The following is a 25605-nucleotide window of genomic DNA, read 5'->3' on the forward strand; positions in this document are numbered from 1 at the left end:
ATTGATGACGAGGTGTTTGGCAACTTGATACAATTCTTTAAAGTCTTTATATCAAAAATTATATAATAAGGACAATATCATATGCGTCACTAAATTGATGACGAGGTGTTTGGCAACTTGACACAATCCATTAAAGTCTTTATATTAATTATATGATAGGGACAATATCATATGCGTCACTAAATTGATGACGAGGTGTTTGGCAACTTGATACAATTCTTTAAAGTCTATATATCAAAAATTATATGATAGGGACAATATCATATGCGTCACTAAATTGATGACGAGGTGTTTGGCAACTTGACACAATTCATTAAAGTCTGTATATTAATTATATGATAGGGACAATATCATATGCGTCACTAAATTGATGACGAGGTGTTTGGCAACTTGATACAATTCTTTAAAGTCTTTATATCAAAAATTATATGATAAGGACAATATCATATGCGTCACTAAATTGATGACGAGGTGTTTGGCAACTTGACACAATCCATTAAAGTCTTTATATTAATTATATGATAGGGACAATATCATATGCGTCACTAAATTGATGACGAGGTGTTTGGCAACTTGATACAATTCTTTAAAGTCTTTATATCAAAAATTATATGATAAGGACAATATCATATGCGTCACTAAATTGATGACGAGGTGTTTGGCAACTTGACACAATTCATTAAAGTCTTTATATTAATTATATGATAGGGACAATATCATATGCGTCACTAAATTGATGACGAGGTGTTTGGCAACTTGACACAATCCATTAAAGTCTTTATATTAATTATATGATAGGGACAATATCATATGCGTCACTAAATTGATGACGAGGTGTTTGGCAACTTGATTCAATTCTTTAAAGTCTTTATATCAAAAATTATATGATAAGGACAATATCATATGCGTCACTAAATTGATGACGAGGTGTTTGGCAACTTGACACAATTCATTAAAGTCTGTATATTAATTATATGATAGGGACAATATCATATGCGTCACTAAATTGATGACGAGGTGTTTGGCAACTTGATACAATTCTTTAAAGTCTTTATATCAAAAATTATATGATAGGGACAATATCATATGCGTCACTAAATTGATGACGAGGTGTTTGGCAACTTGACACAATTCATTAAAGTCTTTATATTAATTATATGATAGGGACAATATCATATGCGTCACTAAATTGATGACGAGGTGTTTGGCAACTTGACACAATCCATTAAAGTCTTTATATTAATTATATGATAGGGACAATATCATATGCGTCACTAAATTGATGACGAGGTGTTTGGCTACAGGAAAAAATCATTTATTTATCGAATCATCAAGCAAAGGATAAGCTTCAGTGGATCGCAGTATGGCAGCTGCTCAACCACTTACAACACCTTGCCTGTTACAAAAGTCGTTTACAATTGATTCTAGGCTTTGTCATTGTATTAAATAATGCTTTTATATGTAACTAGCGCGGCATCAGGTGATCGAAGATCCTCCTAATTTACTATGTTACAAATTACATTGGCATCACATCCATTGTCGTTTATAAAATAAATTATAAACTTTAAATGGTTTAGAAGCCATACAATGCAAATTGCCCCTTATTTATCATTGCAGTCCAGCACGGATACGACCTTAGAGGCGTTCAGGCATAATCCAACGGACGTAGCGTCATACCACTGTTCGCTCGAACAAGTATTGTGCCATTGGTCCGTACCTGCGGTTCCTCTCGTACTACGCAGGAATGCTGTCGCAACAACGTTTTGTCATTAGTAGGGTAAAACTAACCTGTCTCACGACGGTCTAAACCCAGCTCACGTTCCCTTGCATGGGTGAACAATCCAACGCTTGGTGAATTTTGCTTCACAATGATAGGAAGAGCCGACATCGAAGGATCAAAAAGCGACGTCGCTATGAACGCTTGGCCGCCACAAGCCAGTTATCCCTATGGTAACTTTTCTGACACCTCTTGTTAAAAACTCTTTAAACCAAAAGGATCGATAGGCCGAGCTTTTGCTGTCCCTGTGTGTACTGAACACCGAGATCAAGTCAGCATTTGCCCTTTTGCTCTATGTGTGGTTTCTGTCCGCACTGAGCTGGCCTTGGGACACCTCCGTTATTATTTGAGAGATGTACCGCCCCAGTCAAACTCCCTACCTGGCAATGTCCTTGAATTGGATCATACCTGAGTAATTGGAGTTATACCAAATTTTCAAATCAAAAATACATAAATGCATCGTTTTATTAAAGAATTTGTTTGCGATTATATAACAAACTCGTGATACTTTGATCAAGAAGCTTGCATCAAAACCCAATACCATAAGATATAATAAATATATCCGTATAATGGCTAGGAAATGATACACGTTCCATTTAATCAAGTAAGTAAGGAAACAATAAGAGTAGTGGTATTTCATTGACGATACCAAACCGAGGTCTAATATCTCCCACTTATTCTACACCTCTTATGTCTCCTTACACTGCCAGATTAGAGTCAAGCTCAAAAGGGTCTTCTTTCCCCGCTAATTATTCCAAGCCCGTTCCCTTGGCTGTGGTTTCGCTAGATAGTAGATAGGGACAGTAGGAATCTCGTTAATCCATTCATGCGCGTCACTAATTAGATGACGAGGCATTTGGCTATTTTTTTTTTTTTTTTTGATCGCGGAGGTATGGAAATCTATCGAAAGATACTAGGTCTGTCAACACTTCAGTTTCCTAGCATGCACGATTCATTGCTCTATCTGAACCGAAGTTCCGCAACGCCTACGTACTAAAACCATCCTCATAGCCAATTTATATATTACCATTATTTGCGATGTTTATGCCTTTATTGATGTTATGCCAAGACAGCAAGCAAATGTTTTGAACCAAACGTTTTAGCTAAGTCCAATCTCGGGAAAACCCGCTCAGGTACATGAACTGTTTAAAACAACCGAGACTGCCTCTCATAACCTGGACGCTAATGATATGACTATCATATTTGCTGAGGAGACCCTTCGCTATCAATCTTTTAACGGATTGACCACTCCAGATCCCCCTCCAGTTCAGGGTGGCAGAATGGAATTCAATGTCACCTGCGGCTTCGAATCTGCGACGCAACTCAGTTCGTATGTCCGGTCTGTCGTATCTATTGATTTTGCGCTGGTGTGCATCATCCATAGAGTGTCCGTCTGTCACAATTTGTATGTCGATCACATCAATGTGATTTTGTCGTAGTGCCACCAGGTCTGGTTTATTAAGACCGGATTCGCACTGCAGACTTGGTTCAACAATGACTACGCAGCCTCTCTCCTCAAGTCCCCGCTTGATTCGATTTACTACGCAGTTGTGTCTAGCTATGCGCCTCCCATGCGATCGGTAACATTTTTGCATAATATGGTTTGTTGTTTCGGGAGCGTCACATCCTGCACGACACTGTCGTTCCAATTCGTGCCTTCCCCTTGTAGTACGAGACTTCGTGGGTAGGGCATTTATCCGCAGACGAATACCGTCTATATATTCCTTTCCTGTTAGTAAACGCGTGGGTTGATTAACCCACCCGTGTTGCGGGCCCCAATGGCCTGCTTCACGGAGTCCGCTACCATCAACTGAGAGGTACAATTTGTTCGCCCAATATTTTTCTATTGCCGGACGCGATAACAATTCATTTTGTTCTGCTAATAATCTATCTCGGGCCCGTTGTTTTTCTGCTTCGAGGAAAGAGCTGGCTACCTCGTTTTGCGTGAGGTGAGGCCATTTAATATTACTCAAACGTCTTAGCCTTAACATTGGAGCTACCCATCTAAGTGATGGAATTCCGAGACCTCCACTTTTTGGGGGTGCGTGAATGAATGCTATCGGTATATCCAGCGGAAGATTTAGCCATCTTCGCACATAGTATCGTATTAGTTTGTCAGTTTTTCGTAGGATGCCTATCGCCACACTCCCAAGGGCTAACTTGTGATAGAGCTGTGGGATAAGGACAGTCCTAAGGGCGAACATCCTCTGTTGTGGTTTGAGGGGGGCCTTTGTCAATCTTTGTAGCTTCGGACCAATGTCCTCGGCCGGATTGCATCGAACCCTCCCGGTTGCAGTGAAGTTGATGCCTAAGTACTTCCACTCGTCCGTTCGCTTCAATGATGGAATCTCCCTTGAGCCTACGTAAAAGCTCTGTGCCTCTAGCACGGTACACTTCTGTTTCGGCTGGCCCTTAATGCCAACGGTAAAACATTTGTCGGCATTAAGTTTGAGGCCGACGAGAGATAGAAAATCCAACGTTCTGTCCAACAATACTTGAAGTCCCATTCGAGTTTCAGCAAATAGTACCAAATCATCTGCAAACGCGGCCGCGTTAGTAATGGCATTTCCGACTCTGGCACCAATTTCGCTGGGTAGGTTTCTAAGTAACCTGTCCATTACCAAGTTAAATAGAATAGGAGACAAAGGGTCACCCTGCTTCACTCCTCTAGCAGGGACGAATTCCTCTGAACTCCAACCGTCCCCATTGAGACTGGTACCGCCACCCTCGTACGTATTCTGTACGTAGTCAACGAAGCCCTTTGGCGCACCATAAGCACGTAAGGTGTCATATATAGATGCATGCGATAAAGAATCGAATGCCTTGCTTACATCTAAATTTGCAATGTAGCAAGATCTAAAGTGCTTATGGCTATGCCTCAAGACTAAGTCAACTATCGTCGCGTTATCGGCACATCCGTCGGTAGGTAAGAAGCCCCGCTGGCGCGGGTCCCAATTGATTGATGAGTTCAACCGGGTTGCCAATATTGCATTTAGCTGTCTTACCAGGACTGAAGGCACCGATATTGGACGAAAGTCTTGTCTCCGCCGTTGACCCGCGCTTACTTGAATTTCTTCACTTTGACATTCAGAGCACTGGGCAGAAATCACATTGTGTCAACACCCGCTAGGGCCATCACAATGCTTTGTTTTAATTAGACAGTCGGATTCCCCAAGTCCGTGCCAGTTCTGAATTGATTGTTAATTGATAATCGTTATAATTGATAAGAACTAATTGGTTTAACCCAAATAGTATTCTTAAAAATTTTAGCAAGAAAGTTCCACAATTGGCTACGTAACTAAACTATCCGGGGAACAAGTAACTAACATAAATGCTAGAAACTCTATTTACCCAGAACGAGCACATAAACCATGTTATTGTTTCCCAATCAAGCCCGACTATCTCAATCTTCAGAGCCAATCCTTATCCCGAAGTTACGGATCTAATTTGCCGACTTCCCTTACCTACATTATTCTATCGACTAGAGACTCTTCACCTTGGAGACCAGCTGCGGATATTGGTACGGCCTGTTGAGAAGTTTGCGTGTCCCCACCATAAATTTTCAAGGTCCGAGGAGAAAATATCGACACAACAGTATATGTCATGCTCTTCTAGCCCATCTACCATATCTCTCTGCGAAAGACTTCCATGGTAGTACGGCTATAAAACAGAAAAGAAAACTCTTCCGATATCTCTCGACGGCTTCTTTATGGTCGTTCCTGTTGCCAGGATGAGCACGAGGCCCATATTTAATAACAAACGGATACTCAACAGGTTACGGAATTGGAACCGTATTCCCTTTCGTTCAAAATTATTCAAGTGTATTATATTCGCTTTGTTTATATAGTTAGGCATTTTTGTTTTACTTGAAAATTTTCGGCTTTCGCCTTGAACTTAGGACCGACTAACTCGTGATCAACCACTGTTCACACGAAACCCTTCTCCACTTCAGTCCTCCAAGGTCTCATTCGATTATTTGCTACTACCACCAAGATCTGTACCAATGGCAGCTCCATGCAGGCTTACGCCAAACACTTCTACGCATACCATTGTACCTTCCTACTCACTAAAGTTTCAAAATTTATATCACAAGTAATATAAATCATCTACTTTAGCGGTAATGTATAGGTATACAACTTAAGCGCCATCCATTTTAAGGGCTAGTTGCTTCGGCAGGTGAGTTGTTACACACTCCTTAGCGGATTTCGACTTCCATGATCACCGTCCTGCTGTTTTAAGCAACCAACGCCTTTCATGGTATCTGCATGAGTTGTTAATTTGGGCACCGTAACATTACGTTTGGTTCATCCCACAGCGCCAGTTCTGCTTACCAAAAGTGGCCCACTGGGCACATTATATCATAACCTTGAACTTCATATCAAGAAAGTTAAGGTTCTTACCCATTTAAAGTTTGAGAATAGGTTAAGATCGTTTCGACCCTAAGGCCTCTAATCATTCGCTTTACCAGATAAGATTATTTTATATAATATTAAAATGCACCAGCTATCCTGAGGGAAACTTCGGAAGGAACCAGCTACTAGATGGTTCGATTGGTCTTTCGCCCCTATACTCAATTCTGACAATCGATTTGCACGTCAGAACTGTTTCGGTCTTCCATCAGGGTTTCCCCTGACTTCAACCTGATCAAGTATAGTTCACCATCTTTCGGGTCACAGCATATATGCTCAAGGTACGTTCCAGTTAGAGGCATAAATAATATAAATATACATTATACATAACTATATAGAACGCCCCGGGATTGTGTTAATTAGCTATAAATAGCTAAAAAACTAATCCCATTATTAGTCAAGTTAATTACGCTATTAGGTTTACATCCCAATAACTTGCACATATGTTAGACTCCTTGGTCCGTGTTTCAAGACGGGTCCCGAAGGTATCCTGAATCTTTCGCATTGTTAATCATACAAGAGCATATAATAAACACAAAAATCAATGATAATTATGCCATTATATAATTCCGAAAAATTAACGCTCTGTAATAATATAAATCTATCAGCACTTTATCAAATTAATAACATTTATTCTGTGTTAAAATGCAAGCAATTTAATTGGAATAAACTATAAGTTATATTTTATGATAAATTTGGGATATGCTAATAGATTACAATGTCCTTATATGGAAAAAATGCACATTATTCTTAATAATATTATTTAAATATTACAATTTTAATGATGAATTTTCCATAACGGATATTCAGGTTCATCGGGCTTAACCTCTAAGCAGTTTCACGTACTGTTTAACTCTCTATTCAGAGTTCTTTTCAACTTTCCCTCACGGTACTTGTTTACTATCGGTCTCATGGTTATATTTAGTTTTAGATGGAGTTTACCACCCACTTAGTGCTGCACTATCAAGCAACACGACTCTTTGGAAACATCATCTAGCAATCATTAACGTTATACGGGCCTGGCACCCTCTATGGGTAAATGGCCTCATTTAAGAAGGACTTAAATCATTAATTTCTCATACTAGAATATTGACGCTCCATACACTGCATCTCACATTTGCCATATAGACAAAGTGACTTAGTGCTGAACTGTTTTCTTTTCGCTCGCCGCTACTAAGAAAATCCTTGTTAGTTTCTTTTCCTCCCCTAATTAATATGCTTAAATTCAGGGGGTAGTCCCATATGAGTTGAGGTTGTATATATAACTATATTTTGCCATAAATTCTTTATATATAAATGATAAAACAATCAATTAAATTCGTTATAAATAGTTCCAATAGTTCTTGTAAGCAAAGTCATTTTTATCCATTTAACGAACCAACGAAGAATAATAACAAAACCAAGATTTTTCTTTTTCCGAATCATTAATAAGAGACAATTCTAGATGAAAAATATTTCAATTTTTTATGCTAGACATTTCTCAGTATTATTTGATTGAAAAAGAAAATATTTCTCTTCGTTTTTCACATTCAAATGTGAGATAATGTTTTTCATTTCTTTTTTAATATTATGAATAAAATCATTATTTAATCCAATAATATACCATATGCTTATAAAAAATTTATAAACAACTTAATTAGCATAGTCTTACAACCCTCAACCATATGTAGTCCAAGCAGCACTATAAAATTAATTAAAGTACATAACAGCATGGACTGCGATATGCGTTCAAAATGTCGATGTTCATGTGTCCTGCAGTTCACACGATGACGCACAGTTTGCTGCGTTCTTCATCGACCCATGAGCCGAGTGATCCACCGCTTAGAGTTTTATAATTCAATTTTATATAATGTCAATATTGTTTTTATTGAAAGAAATTAAAAATACACCATTTTACTGGCATATATCAATTCCTTCAATAAATTTATTTTTATACCTAAAATAAATGTTGCGAAATGTCTTAGTTTCATATAAGCATTATGTATCATAATAATCTGGTTATGGTTTGCTATTTTGGGTGACACATACTGCAAAATTTATATAAAACATTAACCTGATGGATGACAGGTACAAACATTGTATATTTTAGGTTGTTGCATTAGCCAACGTATGCTCATAACATAGATGAACAATACATATTCGCAACGCGTGTATATTATGGTCCATATACACACACACTTATTTTGATTACCACACATTCAAAATTATTTTTATTTTAATTCGACTTCTACTTTCGAATTTAGTTTAGTTTCTTCGATTTCCATTTTCGAGAATTTGTTTTTATAGGAAACGCCGTTGTTGTAGTAAGTACTGCCACAAATACGCACAGCAACATTAATAATGTTAAAGTCTTTTTATGAGGTTGCCAAGCCCCACATATAAAATAAAAGCCATCTTCATTTTATTTTGACTTTAACTTTTGATTCCGTGGAATCATTTTGTAATATTTTTATTTTGGTAAATTGTATTTATTTGTATTATAACAAATATTTATTAACGATAAGGATATTATACAATAATGATCCTTCCGCAGGTTCACCTACGGAAACCTTGTTACGACTTTTACTTCCTCTAAATAATCAAGTTCGGTCAACTTTTGCGAAACAACCGTAACACGCAAGGCGTCACAGTGATCACGTCCGGAGACCTCACTAAATAATTCAATCGGTAGTAGCGACGGGCGGTGTGTACAAAGGGCAGGGACGTAATCAATGCGAGTTAATGACTCACACTTACTGGGAATTCCAAGTTCATGTGAACAGTTTCAGTTCACAATCCCAAGCATGAAAGTGGTTCAGCGGTTTACCCGGACCTCTCGGTCTAGGAAATACACGTTGATACTTTCATTGTAGCGCGCGTGCAGCCCAGGACATCTAAGGGCATCACAGACCTGTTATTGCTCAATCTCATTATTGCTAGACGCAATTTGTCCATTTAAGAAGCTAGTGTCCTTATAATGGGACAAACCAACAGGTACGGCTCCACTTACATAAACACATTCAAACACAATAAACATTTTACTGCCACCATGAATGAAGGCTACATAAGCTTCAGCACCATAATCCTGAAGATATCTATTTAATATATTTGAGTCTCGTTCGTTATCGGAATTAACCAGACAAATCACTCCACGAACTAAGAACGGCCATGCACCACCACCCATAGATTCGAGAAAGAGCTATCAATCTGTCTTACACACTTATGTTCGGACCTGGTAAGTTTTCCCGTGTTGAGTCAAATTAAGCCGCAGGCTCCACTCCTGGTGGTGCCCTTCCGTCAATTCCTTTAAGTTTCAGCTTTGCAACCATACTTCCCCCGGAGCCCAAAAGCTTTGGTTTCCCGGGAAGCGACTGAGAGAGCCATAAAAGTAGCTACACCCAATTGCTAGCTGGCATCGTTTATGGTTAGAACTAGGGCGGTATCTGATCGCCTTCGAACCTCTAACTTTCGTTCTTGATTAATGAAAACATCTTTGGCAAATGCTTTCGCTTAAGTTAGTCTTACGACGGTCCAAGAATTTCACCTCTCGCGTCGTAATACTAATGCCCCCAAACTGCTTCTATTAATCATTACCTCTTGATCTGAAAACCAATGAAAGCAGAACAGAGGTCTTATTTCATTATCCCATGCACAGAATATTCAGGCATTTGAAGCCTGCTTTAAGCACTCTAATTTGTTCAAAGTAATAGTACCGGCCCACAATAACACTCGTTTAAGAGCACTAGTGCAGGTTTTTAAATAGGAGGAACATATGAAAAAATACAAGTATTTAATCACATATAAGAACTCCACCGGTAATACGCTTACATACATAAAGGTATAGTACTAACCACAATTGTAAGTTGTACTACCCGTATGAAGCACAAGTTCAACTACGAACGTTTTAACCGCAACAACTTTAATATACGCTATTGGAGCTGGAATTACCGCGGCTGCTGGCACCAGACTTGCCCTCCAATTGGTCCTTGTTAAAGGATTTAAAGTGTACTCATTCCAATTACAGGGCCTCGGATATGAGTCCTGTATTGTTATTTTTCGTCACTACCTCCCCGAGCTGGGAGTGGGTAATTTACGCGCCTGCTGCCTTCCTTAGATGTGGTAGCCGTTTCTCAGGCTCCCTCTCCGGAATCGAACCCTGATTCCCCGTTACCCGTTGCAACCATGGTAGTCCTAGATACTACCATCAAAAGTTGATAGGGCAGACATTTGAAAGATCTGTCGTCGGTACAAGACCATACGATCTGCATGTTATCTAGAGTTCAACCAATATAACGATCTTGCGATCGCTTGGTTTTAGCCTAATAAAAGCACATGTCCCATAAGGTTCATGTTTTAATTGCATGTATTAGCTCTAGAATTACCACAGTTATCCAAGTAACTGTTAACGATCTAAGGAACCATAACTGATATAATGAGCCTTTTGCGGTTTCACTTTTAATTCGTGTGTACTTAGACATGCATGGCTTAATCTTTGAGACAAGCATATAACTACTGGCAGGATCAACCAGAATAATGTTTTTCCTTCATATTCCATTCATATTTTTTGAATCGAAATAAGCAATATAATAGATATATAGATTTTTCACTTTATATAATTCCATGATTTTTATTATATTGAATAAAATTCAATATTTCGCCTTTGGGTAAAATTTTAAATATATAAATATAAGTAAAAAATCTATTCGATTACGGCCATTTTTATATAGCATTCGTAATCCATATTTTCATTTTTAATTTATACTTGTTTTACCAATATAACAAGAATTTCATATAATTATTGTAATATATATGTTTCTATAATTTTATCTTTTTATATATACATATTTCATTATAAAATATCATTTTATTTCCAACATACATAATTATTGTATCCACACATGTACAATTTTTGTTTAACCAATATAAATATTAAGTTAAATCATTTGCATTTTGAAGATAAATTTAAAATTTATCTCTTTTCATATATCTCTCTGGTAATATATAACATAAAACCAAGCGCATATGATAATATTTCCACATTTAATATATAATTTTATATTTCTTTCATAAGAATCCATATTTGTATTATACCGTAACGATATAATAATCCAACTATACGGCAGGTAATAAATTAATATTTGCCTGCCTCCAAAAATTAACGATAATATATGGAAACGATTTGTTATTCTATATATAATAGAAACTTGACTTTTGTTTCAACGATATTATCTAAAAAGCGTATATTCCTATTATCCGCGGAGCCAAGTCCCGTGTTCTATAGAACTGAGAAACAAATTTGTACGGATAATAATATACTTTATTTTATGTAACCAATATAAACATAATCCGAAATAAATATTTCGAATAATGCGGGAGGTCGGCAACCACTGCCTACCTATAGTAGTTTTTGAACCCGCTGTCCTCAAAGCGGGTATTTTCAATTCCGTTTGCCACCCAACATACGGTCTATTCTCTTATATATTAAGAGATTATAGGAACATTTCATTTTTTTTCCATTATTCATATATAATATGATTATTTTTTTTTTTATACATATAATAAATATTAATTTTTATATGTTTATTATTTAATTTACTCATATAATTGCCAAATTCATATGAATACATAAGTTTTGAACAATATGAGAGGTCGGCAACCACTGCCTACCTATAGTAGTTTTTGAACCCTCTGTCGTAATTCCGGTCGTTTACACTACTATACCCTCTCACTATAATGGCTTTTCTCTATAATACTAAGAGAATATGGGAATATCTCAGCATTTTTTCCCATATACATATAATAATTAACCATTTTCATATGTATATTATTTAATTTAATCATATAATTGCCAAAATCATATGAATACATAAGTTTTGAACAATATGAGAGGTCGGCAACCACTGCCTACCTATAGTAGTTTTTGAACCCTCTGTCGTAATTCCGGTCGTTTACACTACTATACCCTCTCACTATAATGGATTTTCTCTATAATACTAAGAGAATGTGGGAATATTTCAGCATTTTTTCCCTTATACATATAATAATTAATCATTTTCATATGTATATTATTTAATTTACTCATACAATTGCCAAAATCATATGAATACATAAGTTTTGAACAATATGAGAGGTCGGCAACCACTGCCTACCTATAGTAGTTTTTGAACCCTCTGTCGTAATTCCGGTCGTTTACACTACTATACCCTCTCACTTAAATGGCTTTTCTCTATAATACTAAGAGAATATGGGAATATCTCAGCATTTTTTCCCATATACATATAATAATTAACCATTTTCATATGTATATTATTTAATTTAATCATATAATTGCCAAAATCATATGAATACATAAGTTTTGAACAATATGAGAGGTCGGCAACCACTGCCTACCTATAGTAGTTTTTGAACCCTCTGTCGTAATTCCGGTCGTTTACACTACTATACCCTCTCACTATAATGGATTTTCTCTATAATACTAAGAGAATGTGGGAATATTTCAGCATTTTTTCCCTTATACATATAATAATTAATCATTTTCATATGTATATTATTTAATTTACTCATACAATTGCCAAAATCATATGAATACATAAGTTTTGAACAATATGAGAGGTCGGCAACCACTGCCTACCTATAGTAGTTTTTGAACCCTCTGTCGTAATTCCGGTGGTTTACACTACTATACCCTCTCACTTAAATGGCTTTTCTCTATAATACTAAGAGAATATGGGAATATCTCTGCATTTTTTCCCATATACATATAATAATTAATCATTTTCGTATGTATATTATTTAATTTACTCATACAATTGCCAAAATCATATGAATACATAAGTTTTGAACAATATGAGAGGTCGGCAACCACTGCCTACCTATAGTAGTTTTTGAACCCTCTGTCGTAATTCCGGTCGTTTACACTACTATACCCTCTCACTTAAATGGCTTTTCTCTATAATACTAAGAGAATATGGGAATATCTCTGCATTTTTTCCCATATACATATAATAATTAACCATTTTCATATGTATATTATTTAATTTAATCATATAATTGCCAAAATCATATGAATACATAAGTTTTGAACAATATGAGAGGTCGGCAACCACTGCCTACCTATAGTAGTTTTTGAACCCTCTGTCGTAATTCCGGTCGTTTACACTACTATACCCTCTCACTATAATGGATTTTCTCTATAATACTAAGAGAATGTGGGAATATTTCAGCATTTTTTCCCTTATACATATAATAATTAATCATTTTCATATGTATATTATTTAATTTACTCATATAATTGCCAAATTCATATGAATACATAAGTTTTGAACAATATGAGAGGTCGGCAACCACTGCCTACCTATAGTAGTTTTTGAACCCTCTGTCGTAATTCCGGTCGTTTACACTACTATACCCTCTCACTATAATGGATTTTCTCTATAATACTAAGAGAATGTGGGAATATTTCAGCATTTTTTCCCTTATACATATAATAATTAATCATTTTCATATGTATATTATTTAATTTACTCATACAATTGCCAAAATCATATGAATACATAAGTTTTGAACAATATGAGAGGTCGGCAACCACTGCCTACCTATAGTAGTTTTTGAACCCTCTGTCGTAATTCCGGTCGTTTACACTACTATACCCTCTCACTTAAATGGCTTTTCTCTATAATACTAAGAGAATATGGGAATATCTTAGCATTTTTTCCCATATACATATAATAATTAACCATTTTCATATGTATATTTTTTAATTTACTCATATAATTGCCAAAATCATATAAATACATAAGTTTGAACAATATCAGAGGTCGGCAACGGTCTTTCCTCTATAATACTAAGATAATATGGGAATATTTCATCATTTTTTCCCTTATACATATAATAATTAATCATTTTCATATGTATATTATTTAATTTACTCGTATAATTGTCAAAATCCTATGAACACATAAGAGAATACAATATGAGAGGTCGGCGCAACCATAATATAGTAGTTGATGACGAGGTGTTTGGCAACTTGACACAATCCATTAAAGTCTTTATATTAATTATATGAAAGGGACAATATCATATGCGTCACTAAATTGATGACGAGGTGTTTGGCAACTTGATACAATTCTTTAAAGTCTTTATATCAAAAATTATATGATAGGGACAATATCATATGCGTCACTAAATTGATGACGAGGTGTTTGGCAACTTGACACAATTCATTAGAGTCTGTATATTAATTATATGATAGGGACAATATCATATGCGTCACTAAATTGATGACGAGGTGTTTGGCAACTTGATACAATTCTTTAAAGTCTTTATATCAAAAATTATATAATAAGGACAATATCATATGCGTCACTAAATTGATGACGAGGTGTTTGGCAACTTGACACAATCCATTAAAGTCTTTATATTAATTATATGATAGGGACAATATCATATGCGTCACTAAATTGATGACGAGGTGTTTGGCAACTTGATACAATTCTTTAAAGTCTTTATATCAAAAATTATATGATAGGGACAATATCATATGCGTCACTAAATTGATGACGAGGTGTTTGGCAACTTGACACAATTCATTAAAGTCTGTATATTAATTATATGATAGGGACAATATCATATGCGTCACTAAATTGATGACGAGGTGTTTGGCAACTTGATACAATTCTTTAAAGTCTTTATATCAAAAATTATATGATAAGGACAATATCATATGCGTCACTAAATTGATGACGAGGTGTTTGGCAACTTGACACAATCCATTAAAGTCTTTATATTAATTATATGATAGGGACAATATCATATGCGTCACTAAATTGATGACGAGGTGTTTGGCAACTTGATACAATTCTTTAAAGTCTTTATATCAAAAATTATATGATAAGGACAATATCATATGCGTCACTAAATTGATGACGAGGTGTTTGGCAACTTGACACAATTCATTAAAGTCTTTATATTAATTATATGATAGGGACAATATCATATGCGTCACTAAATTGATGACGAGGTGTTTGGCAACTTGACACAATCCATTAAAGTCTTTATATTAATTATATGATAGGGACAATATCATATGCGTCACTAAATTGATGACGAGGTGTTTGGCAACTTGATTCAATTCTTTAAAGTCTTTATATCAAAAATTATATGATAAGGACAATATCATATGCGTCACTAAATTGATGACGAGGTGTTTGGCAACTTGACACAATTCATTAAAGTCTGTATATTAATTATATGATAGGGACAATATCATATGCGTCACTAAATTGATGACGAGGTGTTTGGCAACTTGATACAATTCTTTAAAGTCTTTATATCAAAAATTATATGATAGGGACAATATCATATGCGTCACTAAATTGATGACGAGGTGTTTGGCAACTTGACACAATTCATTAAAGTCTTTATATTAATTATATGATAGGGACAATATCATATGCGTCACTAAATTGATGACGAGGTGTTTGGCAACTTGACACAATCCATTAAAGTCTTTATATTAATTATATGATAGGGACAATATCATATGCGTCACTAAATTGATGACGAGGTGTTTGGCTACAGGAAAAAATCATTTATTTATCGAATCATCAAGCAAAGGATAAGCTTCAGTGGATCGCAGTATGGCAGCTGCTCAACCACTTACAACACCTTGCCTGTTACAAAAGTCGTTTACAATTGATTCTAGGCTTTGTCATTGTATTAAATAATGCTTTTATATGTAACTAGCGCGGCATCAGGTGATCGAAGATCCTCCTAATTTACTATGTTACAAATTACATTGGCATCACATCCATTGTCGTTTATAAAATAAATTATAAACTTTAAATGGTTTAGAAGCCATACAATGCAAATTGCCCCTTATTTATCATTGCAGTCCAGCACGGATACGACCTTAGAGGCGTTCAGGCATAATCCAACGGACGTAGCGTCATACCACTGTTCGCTCGAACAAGTATTGTGCCATTGGTCCGTACCTGCGGTTCCTCTCGTACTACGCAGGAATGCTGTCGCAACAACGTTTTGTCATTAGTAGGGTAAAACTAACCTGTCTCACGACGGTCTAAACCCAGCTCACGTTCCCTTGCATGGGTGAACAATCCAACGCTTGGTGAATTTTGCTTCACAATGATAGGAAGAGCCGACATCGAAGGATCAAAAAGCGACGTCGCTATGAACGCTTGGCCGCCACAAGCCAGTTATCCCTATGGTAACTTTTCTGACACCTCTTGTTAAAAACTCTTTAAACCAAAAGGATCGATAGGCCGAGCTTTTGCTGTCCCTGTGTGTACTGAACACCGAGATCAAGTCAGCATTTGCCCTTTTGCTCTATGTGTGGTTTCTGTCCGCACTGAGCTGGCCTTGGGACACCTCCGTTATTATTTGAGAGATGTACCGCCCCAGTCAAACTCCCTACCTGGCAATGTCCTTGAATTGGATCATACCTGAGTAATTGGAGTTATACCAAATTTTCAAATCAAAAATACATAAATGCATCGTTTTATTAAAGAATTTGTTTGCGATTATATAACAAACTCGTGATACTTTGATCAAGAAGCTTGCATCAAAACCCAATACCATAAGATATAATAAATATATCCGTATAATGGCTAGGAAATGATACACGTTCCATTTAATCAAGTAAGTAAGGAAACAATAAGAGTAGTGGTATTTCATTGACGATACCAAACCGAGGTCTAATATCTCCCACTTATTCTACACCTCTTATGTCTCCTTACACTGCCAGATTAGAGTCAAGCTCAAAAGGGTCTTCTTTCCCCGCTAATTATTCCAAGCCCGTTCCCTTGGCTGTGGTTTCGCTAGATAGTAGATAGGGACAGTGACTTTCGGACCTCTCCGAACTTGTTTTACGTGGCGTGTTCCACACTGAAGGGATTACAACCACGACACCCTGAACACCCACAAGTGGTGCATGTATCAACATGGTGCATGAGTCTGGATACGCCAGACAAACGTCCCGGACTGGAAGCTATAGCTATGTACATAGCGACCACCCCGGTAGCAATTCGAGTACTTGCTTGCCGGGCAAGCACTCCCCCTTGCTGAGGAGCGAGATCTACCTAAAATCTCTACTGATCTCTGGGTCACAGCACCCGAGTTTTGCGCAACTAGCACCGTAACTCAAACGTCGAACACGAAGGCTCTACCCGCGATATGGGTATCAACCACAGCCACCACGATACTCCCACCAGGGGGCCTACCTCAATGTGCTGTCTTGGAGCAGCACAACCCGTGGTACCGAAAGAGAGGCTCGGTGGGCCTCCTCCTTTTGCTCCGACAAGCATGGTTAGAGGAACCAGTCGCTATATTAGTCGCCTCTTACGACAAGCAATAGCGGGCTGTGGAAGTATTCTCGCCCGCTAACCACACGGCGAAGTTTTGGGCTAAATACCCCTCCTCCTACGGAACACCTCGTCCGCAAACGCTGCCAGCCGTTGAATCCTCTGCTGATCTTCCAGGATTCTATTGAAGGTCCAGTTTTCGCCAAGGCGCTGCACTCCAAGTCCATCGAGGTTTCGCAAATCTGCATATAGAGGACAAGCGCACAATATGTGCATCCAGTCCTCATATGGATCACCACAAGCGCAAGCAGTGGTATCGCTGAGGGCTCTCCCTTGCAAAAATGCGTTAAACGACCCGTGACCTGTCAGCAGGAAAGACGTCCTCATCGAGAATCCAAAGCTTGGATCTCGATAGGCGAGAGTGACGTATGGGATGAACTTGTGCGTCACCCGTCCTGGTTCGCTGTCGTCATCCCATCTGTTTTGCCAATTCTGCAGCAAGCACTCCTCTAGGCGAGTCTTCCTCTGCTTCCAGCTTAGACACGTAGTGTCCTCGCCGTATAGCCAGTCGTTCTCCTCCAGCGGGTATCCACGCTTCAGCTTGTACTTGACCGCTAAAAACTTAGCAGCCAAGTCAAGCGGGGGAGCTCCGCCAAGTACCTGCAGTGCCACTGTGGACACTGTTCGGCATACCGAAAGGCATCCAAGCAGGATTAGCCTCTGGCAGGAGGCTAGTCGTCTCCGGGCGGCTACCTGTTCGGCGGTGTCATACCATACCGGGGCACCAAACAGCACACAAGGTGCCATGAGTCCGTCATATATGGTCCGCCTGGCTCGAGGACTGAAGCCCCAGTCGGCTCGAAGCACACGCGCCAATGCTCCAACGACTCCGGTCATCCGCTGGCGAAGCGAAGCTATGTGCGTGAGGAATTTCATTCCTTCACTGACCGTGATGCCAAGGTACCGACAGCTACGCACATACGGAAGGTTCGCTCCAGCAAACCTCACCGTAGGCGCACGTCTCAAGGCACCTTTCAGCAGCATTATTACCGTCTTGCTGGTCGAGACGGTAACGCCAACTTCCGCTCCCCACGCTTCTACGATGGACATCAGCTCTGCACCTTTTTCCTCTAGCTCAGCTCGGGAATTTCCCTCGACGAGAAGCAGCAAGTCATCCGCGTATGCACTCAGCTGGCAATACGGCTGGAGACGCTGAAGCAGTACATCCATCAGTATGTCCCAGATAAATGGGCCACTGATTGACCCCTGCGGGCAGCCTCTAGTTACCGGTACATCCACAGTACCGGAACTGCTTCGGATCACTGCTCTTCGGCCGGAGAAAAAGCTCTGCCACAAGCCCATCTCCCGGCATCCCAAGTCGGCTAGTCGGCGGAGTGCAGCACTCCATTCGACGTTGTCGAATGCTCCTTTGAAGTCCACGAATGTGCCGAGCACGTATTGCGCCGGGCTGGCACAAACACTGCTCTTCACGTGCCTCCAAGCATCCTCCACACATCGTCCTTGGCGAAATCCAAATTGCCATCTGCAGCCTTCCGGAAGAACTTCTCTCACACGATTCACCATGATGGCCTCGAGCACCTTACCAAAGACTGGTAGCAAGCATATTCCTCTATATGAGGAGGGCTCACATTTGTCCTTATCTGGCCCTTTGAGCAGCGAGACAACTCGTGGGCACTTCCACTCAGCGGGAAAGTATCCTAATCGGATGCATCGGGAAAACAACGATGCAAGGTGCTCGGGTATGGCGCGCCAGACTGCCTTGCAGATAGTGCCATTAATGCCGTCCAAGCCGGGAGAGCGCCTGCTCTTCAACCGGGCAACACATGCATCAACCTCGAATACTTCGAGGGCCGGTGGGACTTCCTCCGCGATGGCAGTCGGTGCTTCGGACTCCGCAACTGGGAAGAAATTGCGGAGGAGCACTCGTGCACAGTCACCCCAATCGGTGATCATCTCGCCATTCACGCGGAGGCACCCAATCTCCGTGCACTTCCTGCGGCCTCGGCAAATCTTATAGACGCGCCCCCATGGGTCGTCGGCATGATCTCCCACGAAGCGTTTCCACTCATCCATTTTCGCCCTCCAAATGAGCTTCTTGTAGTTGGCTGAGGCCCGCCTCAGGTCGACCAATACACGCTCTATTGCGGCATCATCATCATGACGCCTTCCATTTTGAAGTAGGCGACGAAGTCTCCGGACTTCGCGCCTTGCATCACAGAGGTCGGCAGTCCACCAACGTGCTCTCCTGCTGGGCAATCGGATGGACTTTCTTCCCAGCGCAATATCACATACATTATGTACTATACTGCGCAGGGTCGAAACTTGCTGGTCCAACGGCGACTCTGAGAAGTTTTCCGGAAGTTCGGCTGCTCTACTCACCATTTCCTCCTTGAACAATCGCCAACGTGCATTGGAGAAGTTCCAGGACGGCACAGGAGCTATGCTCTCAACTGCGCGCGCGGTAGTTGGTTCGGCCACAACAGTAATGATGTTGTGGTCACTCAATTCCCACTCGTCCACTCTCCACTCATATGTGGCCCACATAGATGCTGCCTCATTGACGATTGTCACGTCGATATCGCTTGTAGCTCTGTAATTATCGAACGTGTACACCTCTGTTGACTGGTTTAGGGCGGCGACTCTTGCCTCCAGCATCCACTCTGACAGCAGCTCACCCCGTCTGTAGTTAGCTTGCCCCTCGGCATGACGAGAGAGTTTGCTAAGCCACATGGGGGACACTGCATTCGCGTCGAGGCCCAGGATTGCGGGGGTTCTGCTGGCCTGCAGCAGGACCGCATCCATGTACCGGATGTACGGTTCCAGAGGTGCATCATACTGGCAGTATGCGGCGCAAAGGAAGATTGAGCCAAAACTCCCTTTCACGACCAGACATACGCCATAATCTGTGGTGAGGGTCTCCACTGGCATACAGATGGCTTCCTGGTGATCCACTAGGATGGCTGCCTTCCCTCGCCGATCGATGAAAATTCTCATTCCTTCAGGCAGCACATCCATTCCGTCCCCGCCGAGATACGGCTCCTGCACCAGCGCGAACATAGACTCCGATCTCCTGAGTCGGACTCCGAGCTCGATGGTCGCAGCTCGGCCTCGGCCACAGTTCGCTTGGATGAAGCTAAACATTAGTGTCTAGCTTGCACCCTCGCCAGCAACGCCCCGTATATCGGGCAAACGCTCGAGAGCATGTAATGCCCCGAGGGTTGCCCTCTGTGGCGGCAGTTCCGGCAGTCCACCGGGTTTTGGCACTTTGCCGCAGTGTGGCCTTGTTGCCCGCACTGGCGACAGACACTATCCTTCTGCCGGCATTCGCTGACCTTGTGGTCGAAACCCACACATCTGTGGCAGGCGTATGTGCGGACCTGTGACCGGCATCGGAATGAGAACCACTTGATGTAGACACGACCTACATCAAGCTTCGCCATCGCCCGGTCGTCAACCTCCAGCGTCACATTTACTGTGGCGCCGTCAGCTACCGACCACGCCTTGGTCACCAGGTGCACTGACTTCTTAAACTGGGCCAGATTCATTTCGCTGTCGAAGTTGTTTTCGTGGAGCTCCTTCATAAACTCCTCAGGGCCGATAGCTGTGTCGACGTCATATACGACGACCTTCGGCTTCTCGGCCGCATTCCGTGCCACATTTAGGCCAACCTCGGCGAATCTTTTTGAAGCGACCACCTTCTGCAGCTCTCCCACCGAAGGAGTGCGAATGATCGCACCACCACCTCGACGGAGCTCACGGACCTCGTGTACTCTGACTCCGAGAGAGGGTGCAACCATCGTTCGCACCTTTTCCGCTATGTCTTTCCCCGATAGCGCAGGGTCGTCGCACTTCACCACCGCTGACCACGTCTCGCGGACCTTGGTAGTCCGCGGGGCAGCGATGGGTGCAACCTGCTGCATCTGGGGAGCATTGGCGGCCGTATTTTTCAACAGATTCAACGACGGCGGCGGCGGTGGCGGCATAGCAAGCCGCGTCTCCAGCTCTCCGCACCGGAGCATTAGCGCCAACACCAGCTCATCGTAGCGGCTGATAGCATATGAGAGCTCTTCCGTGTCCACTTCTCCTAGTCTGCGGAAGCTGCTTCTCACCATGCGCTGTGTGGCCGACAGCTCTGCCATCATGGCTGCTTGCCCAGCACGGGCGGCAGCGGTGGCGGCAGTGGCAGTGGTGGCAACAATTTTAGCAGCAGTGAAAACGGCGGAGGCAGCAGTGTGGTCGGCAGCAGGGGCAGCAGTAGGATCAGCAGCGGTGGCAGCAGCGTGGGGGGGGCAGCATCAATGGCAGCGTTCTCCGTAGCCGCCCGGGCGTCCTCCAGCGACGAAAACGGCTCCTCCAGTACCCCAACGGGTTCTGGCACTCCATTCGATGCCAGGGCAACCAATTTCGCCTGCGTTGGCGCCGAGCTCTTAGATGCCAGATGGCTTCTGCGCCTGCCTCGTCTGGACTTCATCGAGGCACTACTTCCGCTCAAGGCACTCGCGCTGCTGTCGCTCTCCATCGGCATAAATACGATGGTGGCTCCACCTACCGTCGACGCCAGCAACCGTATGCTCGTTTACTCGCTGACAAAAGGTAGTTGCTCTGGAACTCGAGCTCCACCTATCGGTAGAGTCTGGTAGCACTAAAACTCTCCCTAGACACAAACCTTAGCAGTGACTCCCACCAATAAGCTTTGTGACAGCTGATCAAAAAGCTTACTCGAAAAACTTACTCGTAAGTTCGCCTTCAGCACGTGCTAAGTGGAAAATTCCCAACAATTAATTGTTAATTACTTCCAAACCGCTTGTTTATAACACACGAAAATTAGCACACGACTTTCGCGGAGCACTAATTCACCGATTTTATTACTTTCCAAACACGGAAAACCAAGTTCTTCGCAATCTGTACACGAGCGCAACGAAAACACGTCCGTCGTTAATCCATTCATGCGCGTCACTGATAGTAGATAGGGACAGTGACTTTCGGACCTCTCCGAACTTGTTTTACGTGGCGTGTTCCACACTGAAGGGATTACAACCACGACACCCTGAACACCCACAAGTGGTGCATGTATCAACATGGTGCATGAGTCTGGATACGCCAGACAAACGTCCCGGACTGGAAGCTATAGCTATGTACATAGCGACCACCCCGGTAGCAATTCGAGTACTTGCTTGCCGGGCAAGCACTCCCCCTTGCTGAGGAGCGAGATCTACCTAAAATCTCTACTGATCTCTGGGTCACAGCACCCGAGTTTTGCGCAACTAGCACCGTAACTCAAACGTCGAACACGAAGGCTCTACCCGCGATATGGGTATCAACCACAGCCACCACGATACTCCCACCAGGGGGCCTACCTCAATGTGCTGTCTTGGAGCAGCACAACCCGTGGTACCGAAAGAGAGGCTCGGTGGGCCTCCTCCTTTTGCTCCGACAAGCATGGTTAGAGGAACCAGTCGCTATATTAGTCGCCTCTTACGACAAGCAATAGCGGGCTGTGGAAGTATTCTCGCCCGCTAACCACACGGCGAAGTTTTGGGCTAAATACCCCTCCTCCTACGGAACACCTCGTCCGCAAACGCTGCCAGCCGTTGAATCCTCTGCTGATCTTCCAGGATTCTATTGAAGGTCCAGTTTTCGCCAAGGCGCTGCACTCCAAGTCCATCGAGGTTTCGCAAATCTGCATATAGAGGACAAGCGCACAATATGTGCATCCAGTCCTCATATGGATCACCACAAGCGCAAGCAGTGGTATCGCTGAGGGCTCTCCCTTGCAAAAATGCGTTAAACGACCCGTGACCTGTCAGCAGGAAAGACGTCCTCATCGAGAATCCAAAGCTTGGATCTCGATAGGCGAGAGTGACGTATGGGATGAACTTGTGCGTCACCCGTCCTGGTTCGCTGTCGTCATCCCATCTGTTTTGCCAATTCTGCAGCAAGCACTCCTCTAGGCGAGTCTTCCTCTGCTTCCAGCTTAGACACGTAGTGTCCTCGCCGTATAGCCAGTCGTTCTCCTCCAGCGGGTATCCACGCTTCAGCTTGTACTTGACCGCTAAAAACTTAGCAGCCAAGTCAAGCGGGGGAGCTCCGCCAAGTACCTGCAGTGCCACTGTGGACACTGTTCGGCATACCGAAAGGCATCCAAGCAGGATTAGCCTCTGGCAGGAGGCTAGTCGTCTCCGGGCGGCTACCTGTTCGGCGGTGTCATACCATACCGGGGCACCAAACAGCACACAAGGTGCCATGAGTCCGTCATATATGGTCCGCCTGGCTCGAGGACTGAAGCCCCAGTCGGCTCGAAGCACACGCGCCAATGCTCCAACGACTCCGGTCATCCGCTGGCGAAGCGAAGCTATGTGCGTGAGGAATTTCATTCCTTCACTGACCGTGATGCCAAGGTACCGACAGCTACGCACATACGGAAGGTTCGCTCCAGCAAACCTCACCGTAGGCGCACGTCTCAAGGCACCTTTCAGCAGCATTATTACCGTCTTGCTGGTCGAGACGGTAACGCCAACTTCCGCTCCCCACGCTTCTACGATGGACATCAGCTCTGCACCTTTTTCCTCTAGCTCAGCTCGGGAATTTCCCTCGACGAGAAGCAGCAAGTCATCCGCGTATGCACTCAGCTGGCAATACGGCTGGAGACGCTGAAGCAGTACATCCATCAGTATGTCCCAGATAAATGGGCCACTGATTGACCCCTGCGGGCAGCCTCTAGTTACCGGTACATCCACAGTACCGGAACTGCTTCGGATCACTGCTCTTCGGCCGGAGAAAAAGCTCTGCCACAAGCCCATCTCCCGGCATCCCAAGTCGGCTAGTCGGCGGAGTGCAGCACTCCATTCGACGTTGTCGAATGCTCCTTTGAAGTCCACGAATGTGCCGAGCACGTATTGCGCCGGGCTGGCACAAACACTGCTCTTCACGTGCCTCCAAGCATCCTCCACACATCGTCCTTGGCGAAATCCAAATTGCCATCTGCAGCCTTCCGGAAGAACTTCTCTCACACGATTCACCATGATGGCCTCGAGCACCTTACCAAAGACTGGTAGCAAGCATATTCCTCTATATGAGGAGGGCTCACATTTGTCCTTATCTGGCCCTTTGAGCAGCGAGACAACTCGTGGGCACTTCCACTCAGCGGGAAAGTATCCTAATCGGATGCATCGGGAAAACAACGATGCAAGGTGCTCGGGTATGGCGCGCCAGACTGCCTTGCAGATAGTGCCATTAATGCCGTCCAAGCCGGGAGAGCGCCTGCTCTTCAACCGGGCAACACATGCATCAACCTCGAATACTTCGAGGGCCGGTGGGACTTCCTCCGCGATGGCAGTCGGTGCTTCGGACTCCGCAACTGGGAAGAAATTGCGGAGGAGCACTCGTGCACAGTCACCCCAATCGGTGATCATCTCGCCATTCACGCGGAGGCACCCAATCTCCGTGCACTTCCTGCGGCCTCGGCAAATCTTATAGACGCGCCCCCATGGGTCGTCGGCATGATCTCCCACGAAGCGTTTCCACTCATCCATTTTCGCCCTCCAAATGAGCTTCTTGTAGTTGGCTGAGGCCCGCCTCAGGTCGACCAATACACGCTCTATTGCGGCATCATCATCATGACGCCTTCCATTTTGAAGTAGGCGACGAAGTCTCCGGACTTCGCGCCTTGCATCACAGAGGTCGGCAGTCCACCAACGTGCTCTCCTGCTGGGCAATCGGATGGACTTTCTTCCCAGCGCAATATCACATACATTATGTACTATACTGCGCAGGGTCGAAACTTGCTGGTCCAACGGCGACTCTGAGAAGTTTTCCGGAAGTTCGGCTGCTCTACTCACCATTTCCTCCTTGAACAATCGCCAACGTGCATTGGAGAAGTTCCAGGACGGCACAGGAGCTATGCTCTCAACTGCGCGCGCGGTAGTTGGTTCGGCCACAACAGTAATGATGTTGTGGTCACTCAATTCCCACTCGTCCACTCTCCACTCATATGTGGCCCACATAGATGCTGCCTCATTGACGATTGTCACGTCGATATCGCTTGTAGCTCTGTAATTATCGAACGTGTACACCTCTGTTGACTGGTTTAGGGCGGCGACTC

The 25605-nt window shown here is 42.5% G+C and overlaps 2 non-coding genes and 1 pseudogene across 2 annotated transcripts; all 3 read right to left on the bottom strand.

Moving 5' to 3' along the window:
* Positions 1 to 1322: 1322 nt before the first annotated feature.
* On the bottom strand, positions 1323 to 7442 carry LOC116802511 (annotated as a pseudogene).
* Positions 7443 to 7836: 394 nt separating this feature from the next.
* Positions 7837 to 8015, bottom strand: LOC116802514. Its single transcript, XR_004362762.1, has one exon. It is a non-coding gene; the product is annotated as a 5.8S ribosomal RNA (ribosomal RNA).
* Positions 8016 to 8702: 687 nt separating this feature from the next.
* LOC116802506 lies at positions 8703 to 10697 on the bottom strand. Its single transcript, XR_004362757.1, has one exon. It is a non-coding gene; the product is annotated as a small subunit ribosomal RNA (ribosomal RNA).
* Positions 10698 to 25605: the final 14908 nt, after the last annotated feature.

Source organism: Drosophila sechellia, unplaced genomic scaffold, assembly GCF_004382195.2.
Source record: "Drosophila sechellia strain sech25 unplaced genomic scaffold, ASM438219v1 U_15, whole genome shotgun sequence".
Taxonomy (NCBI): domain Eukaryota; kingdom Metazoa; phylum Arthropoda; class Insecta; order Diptera; family Drosophilidae; genus Drosophila; species Drosophila sechellia.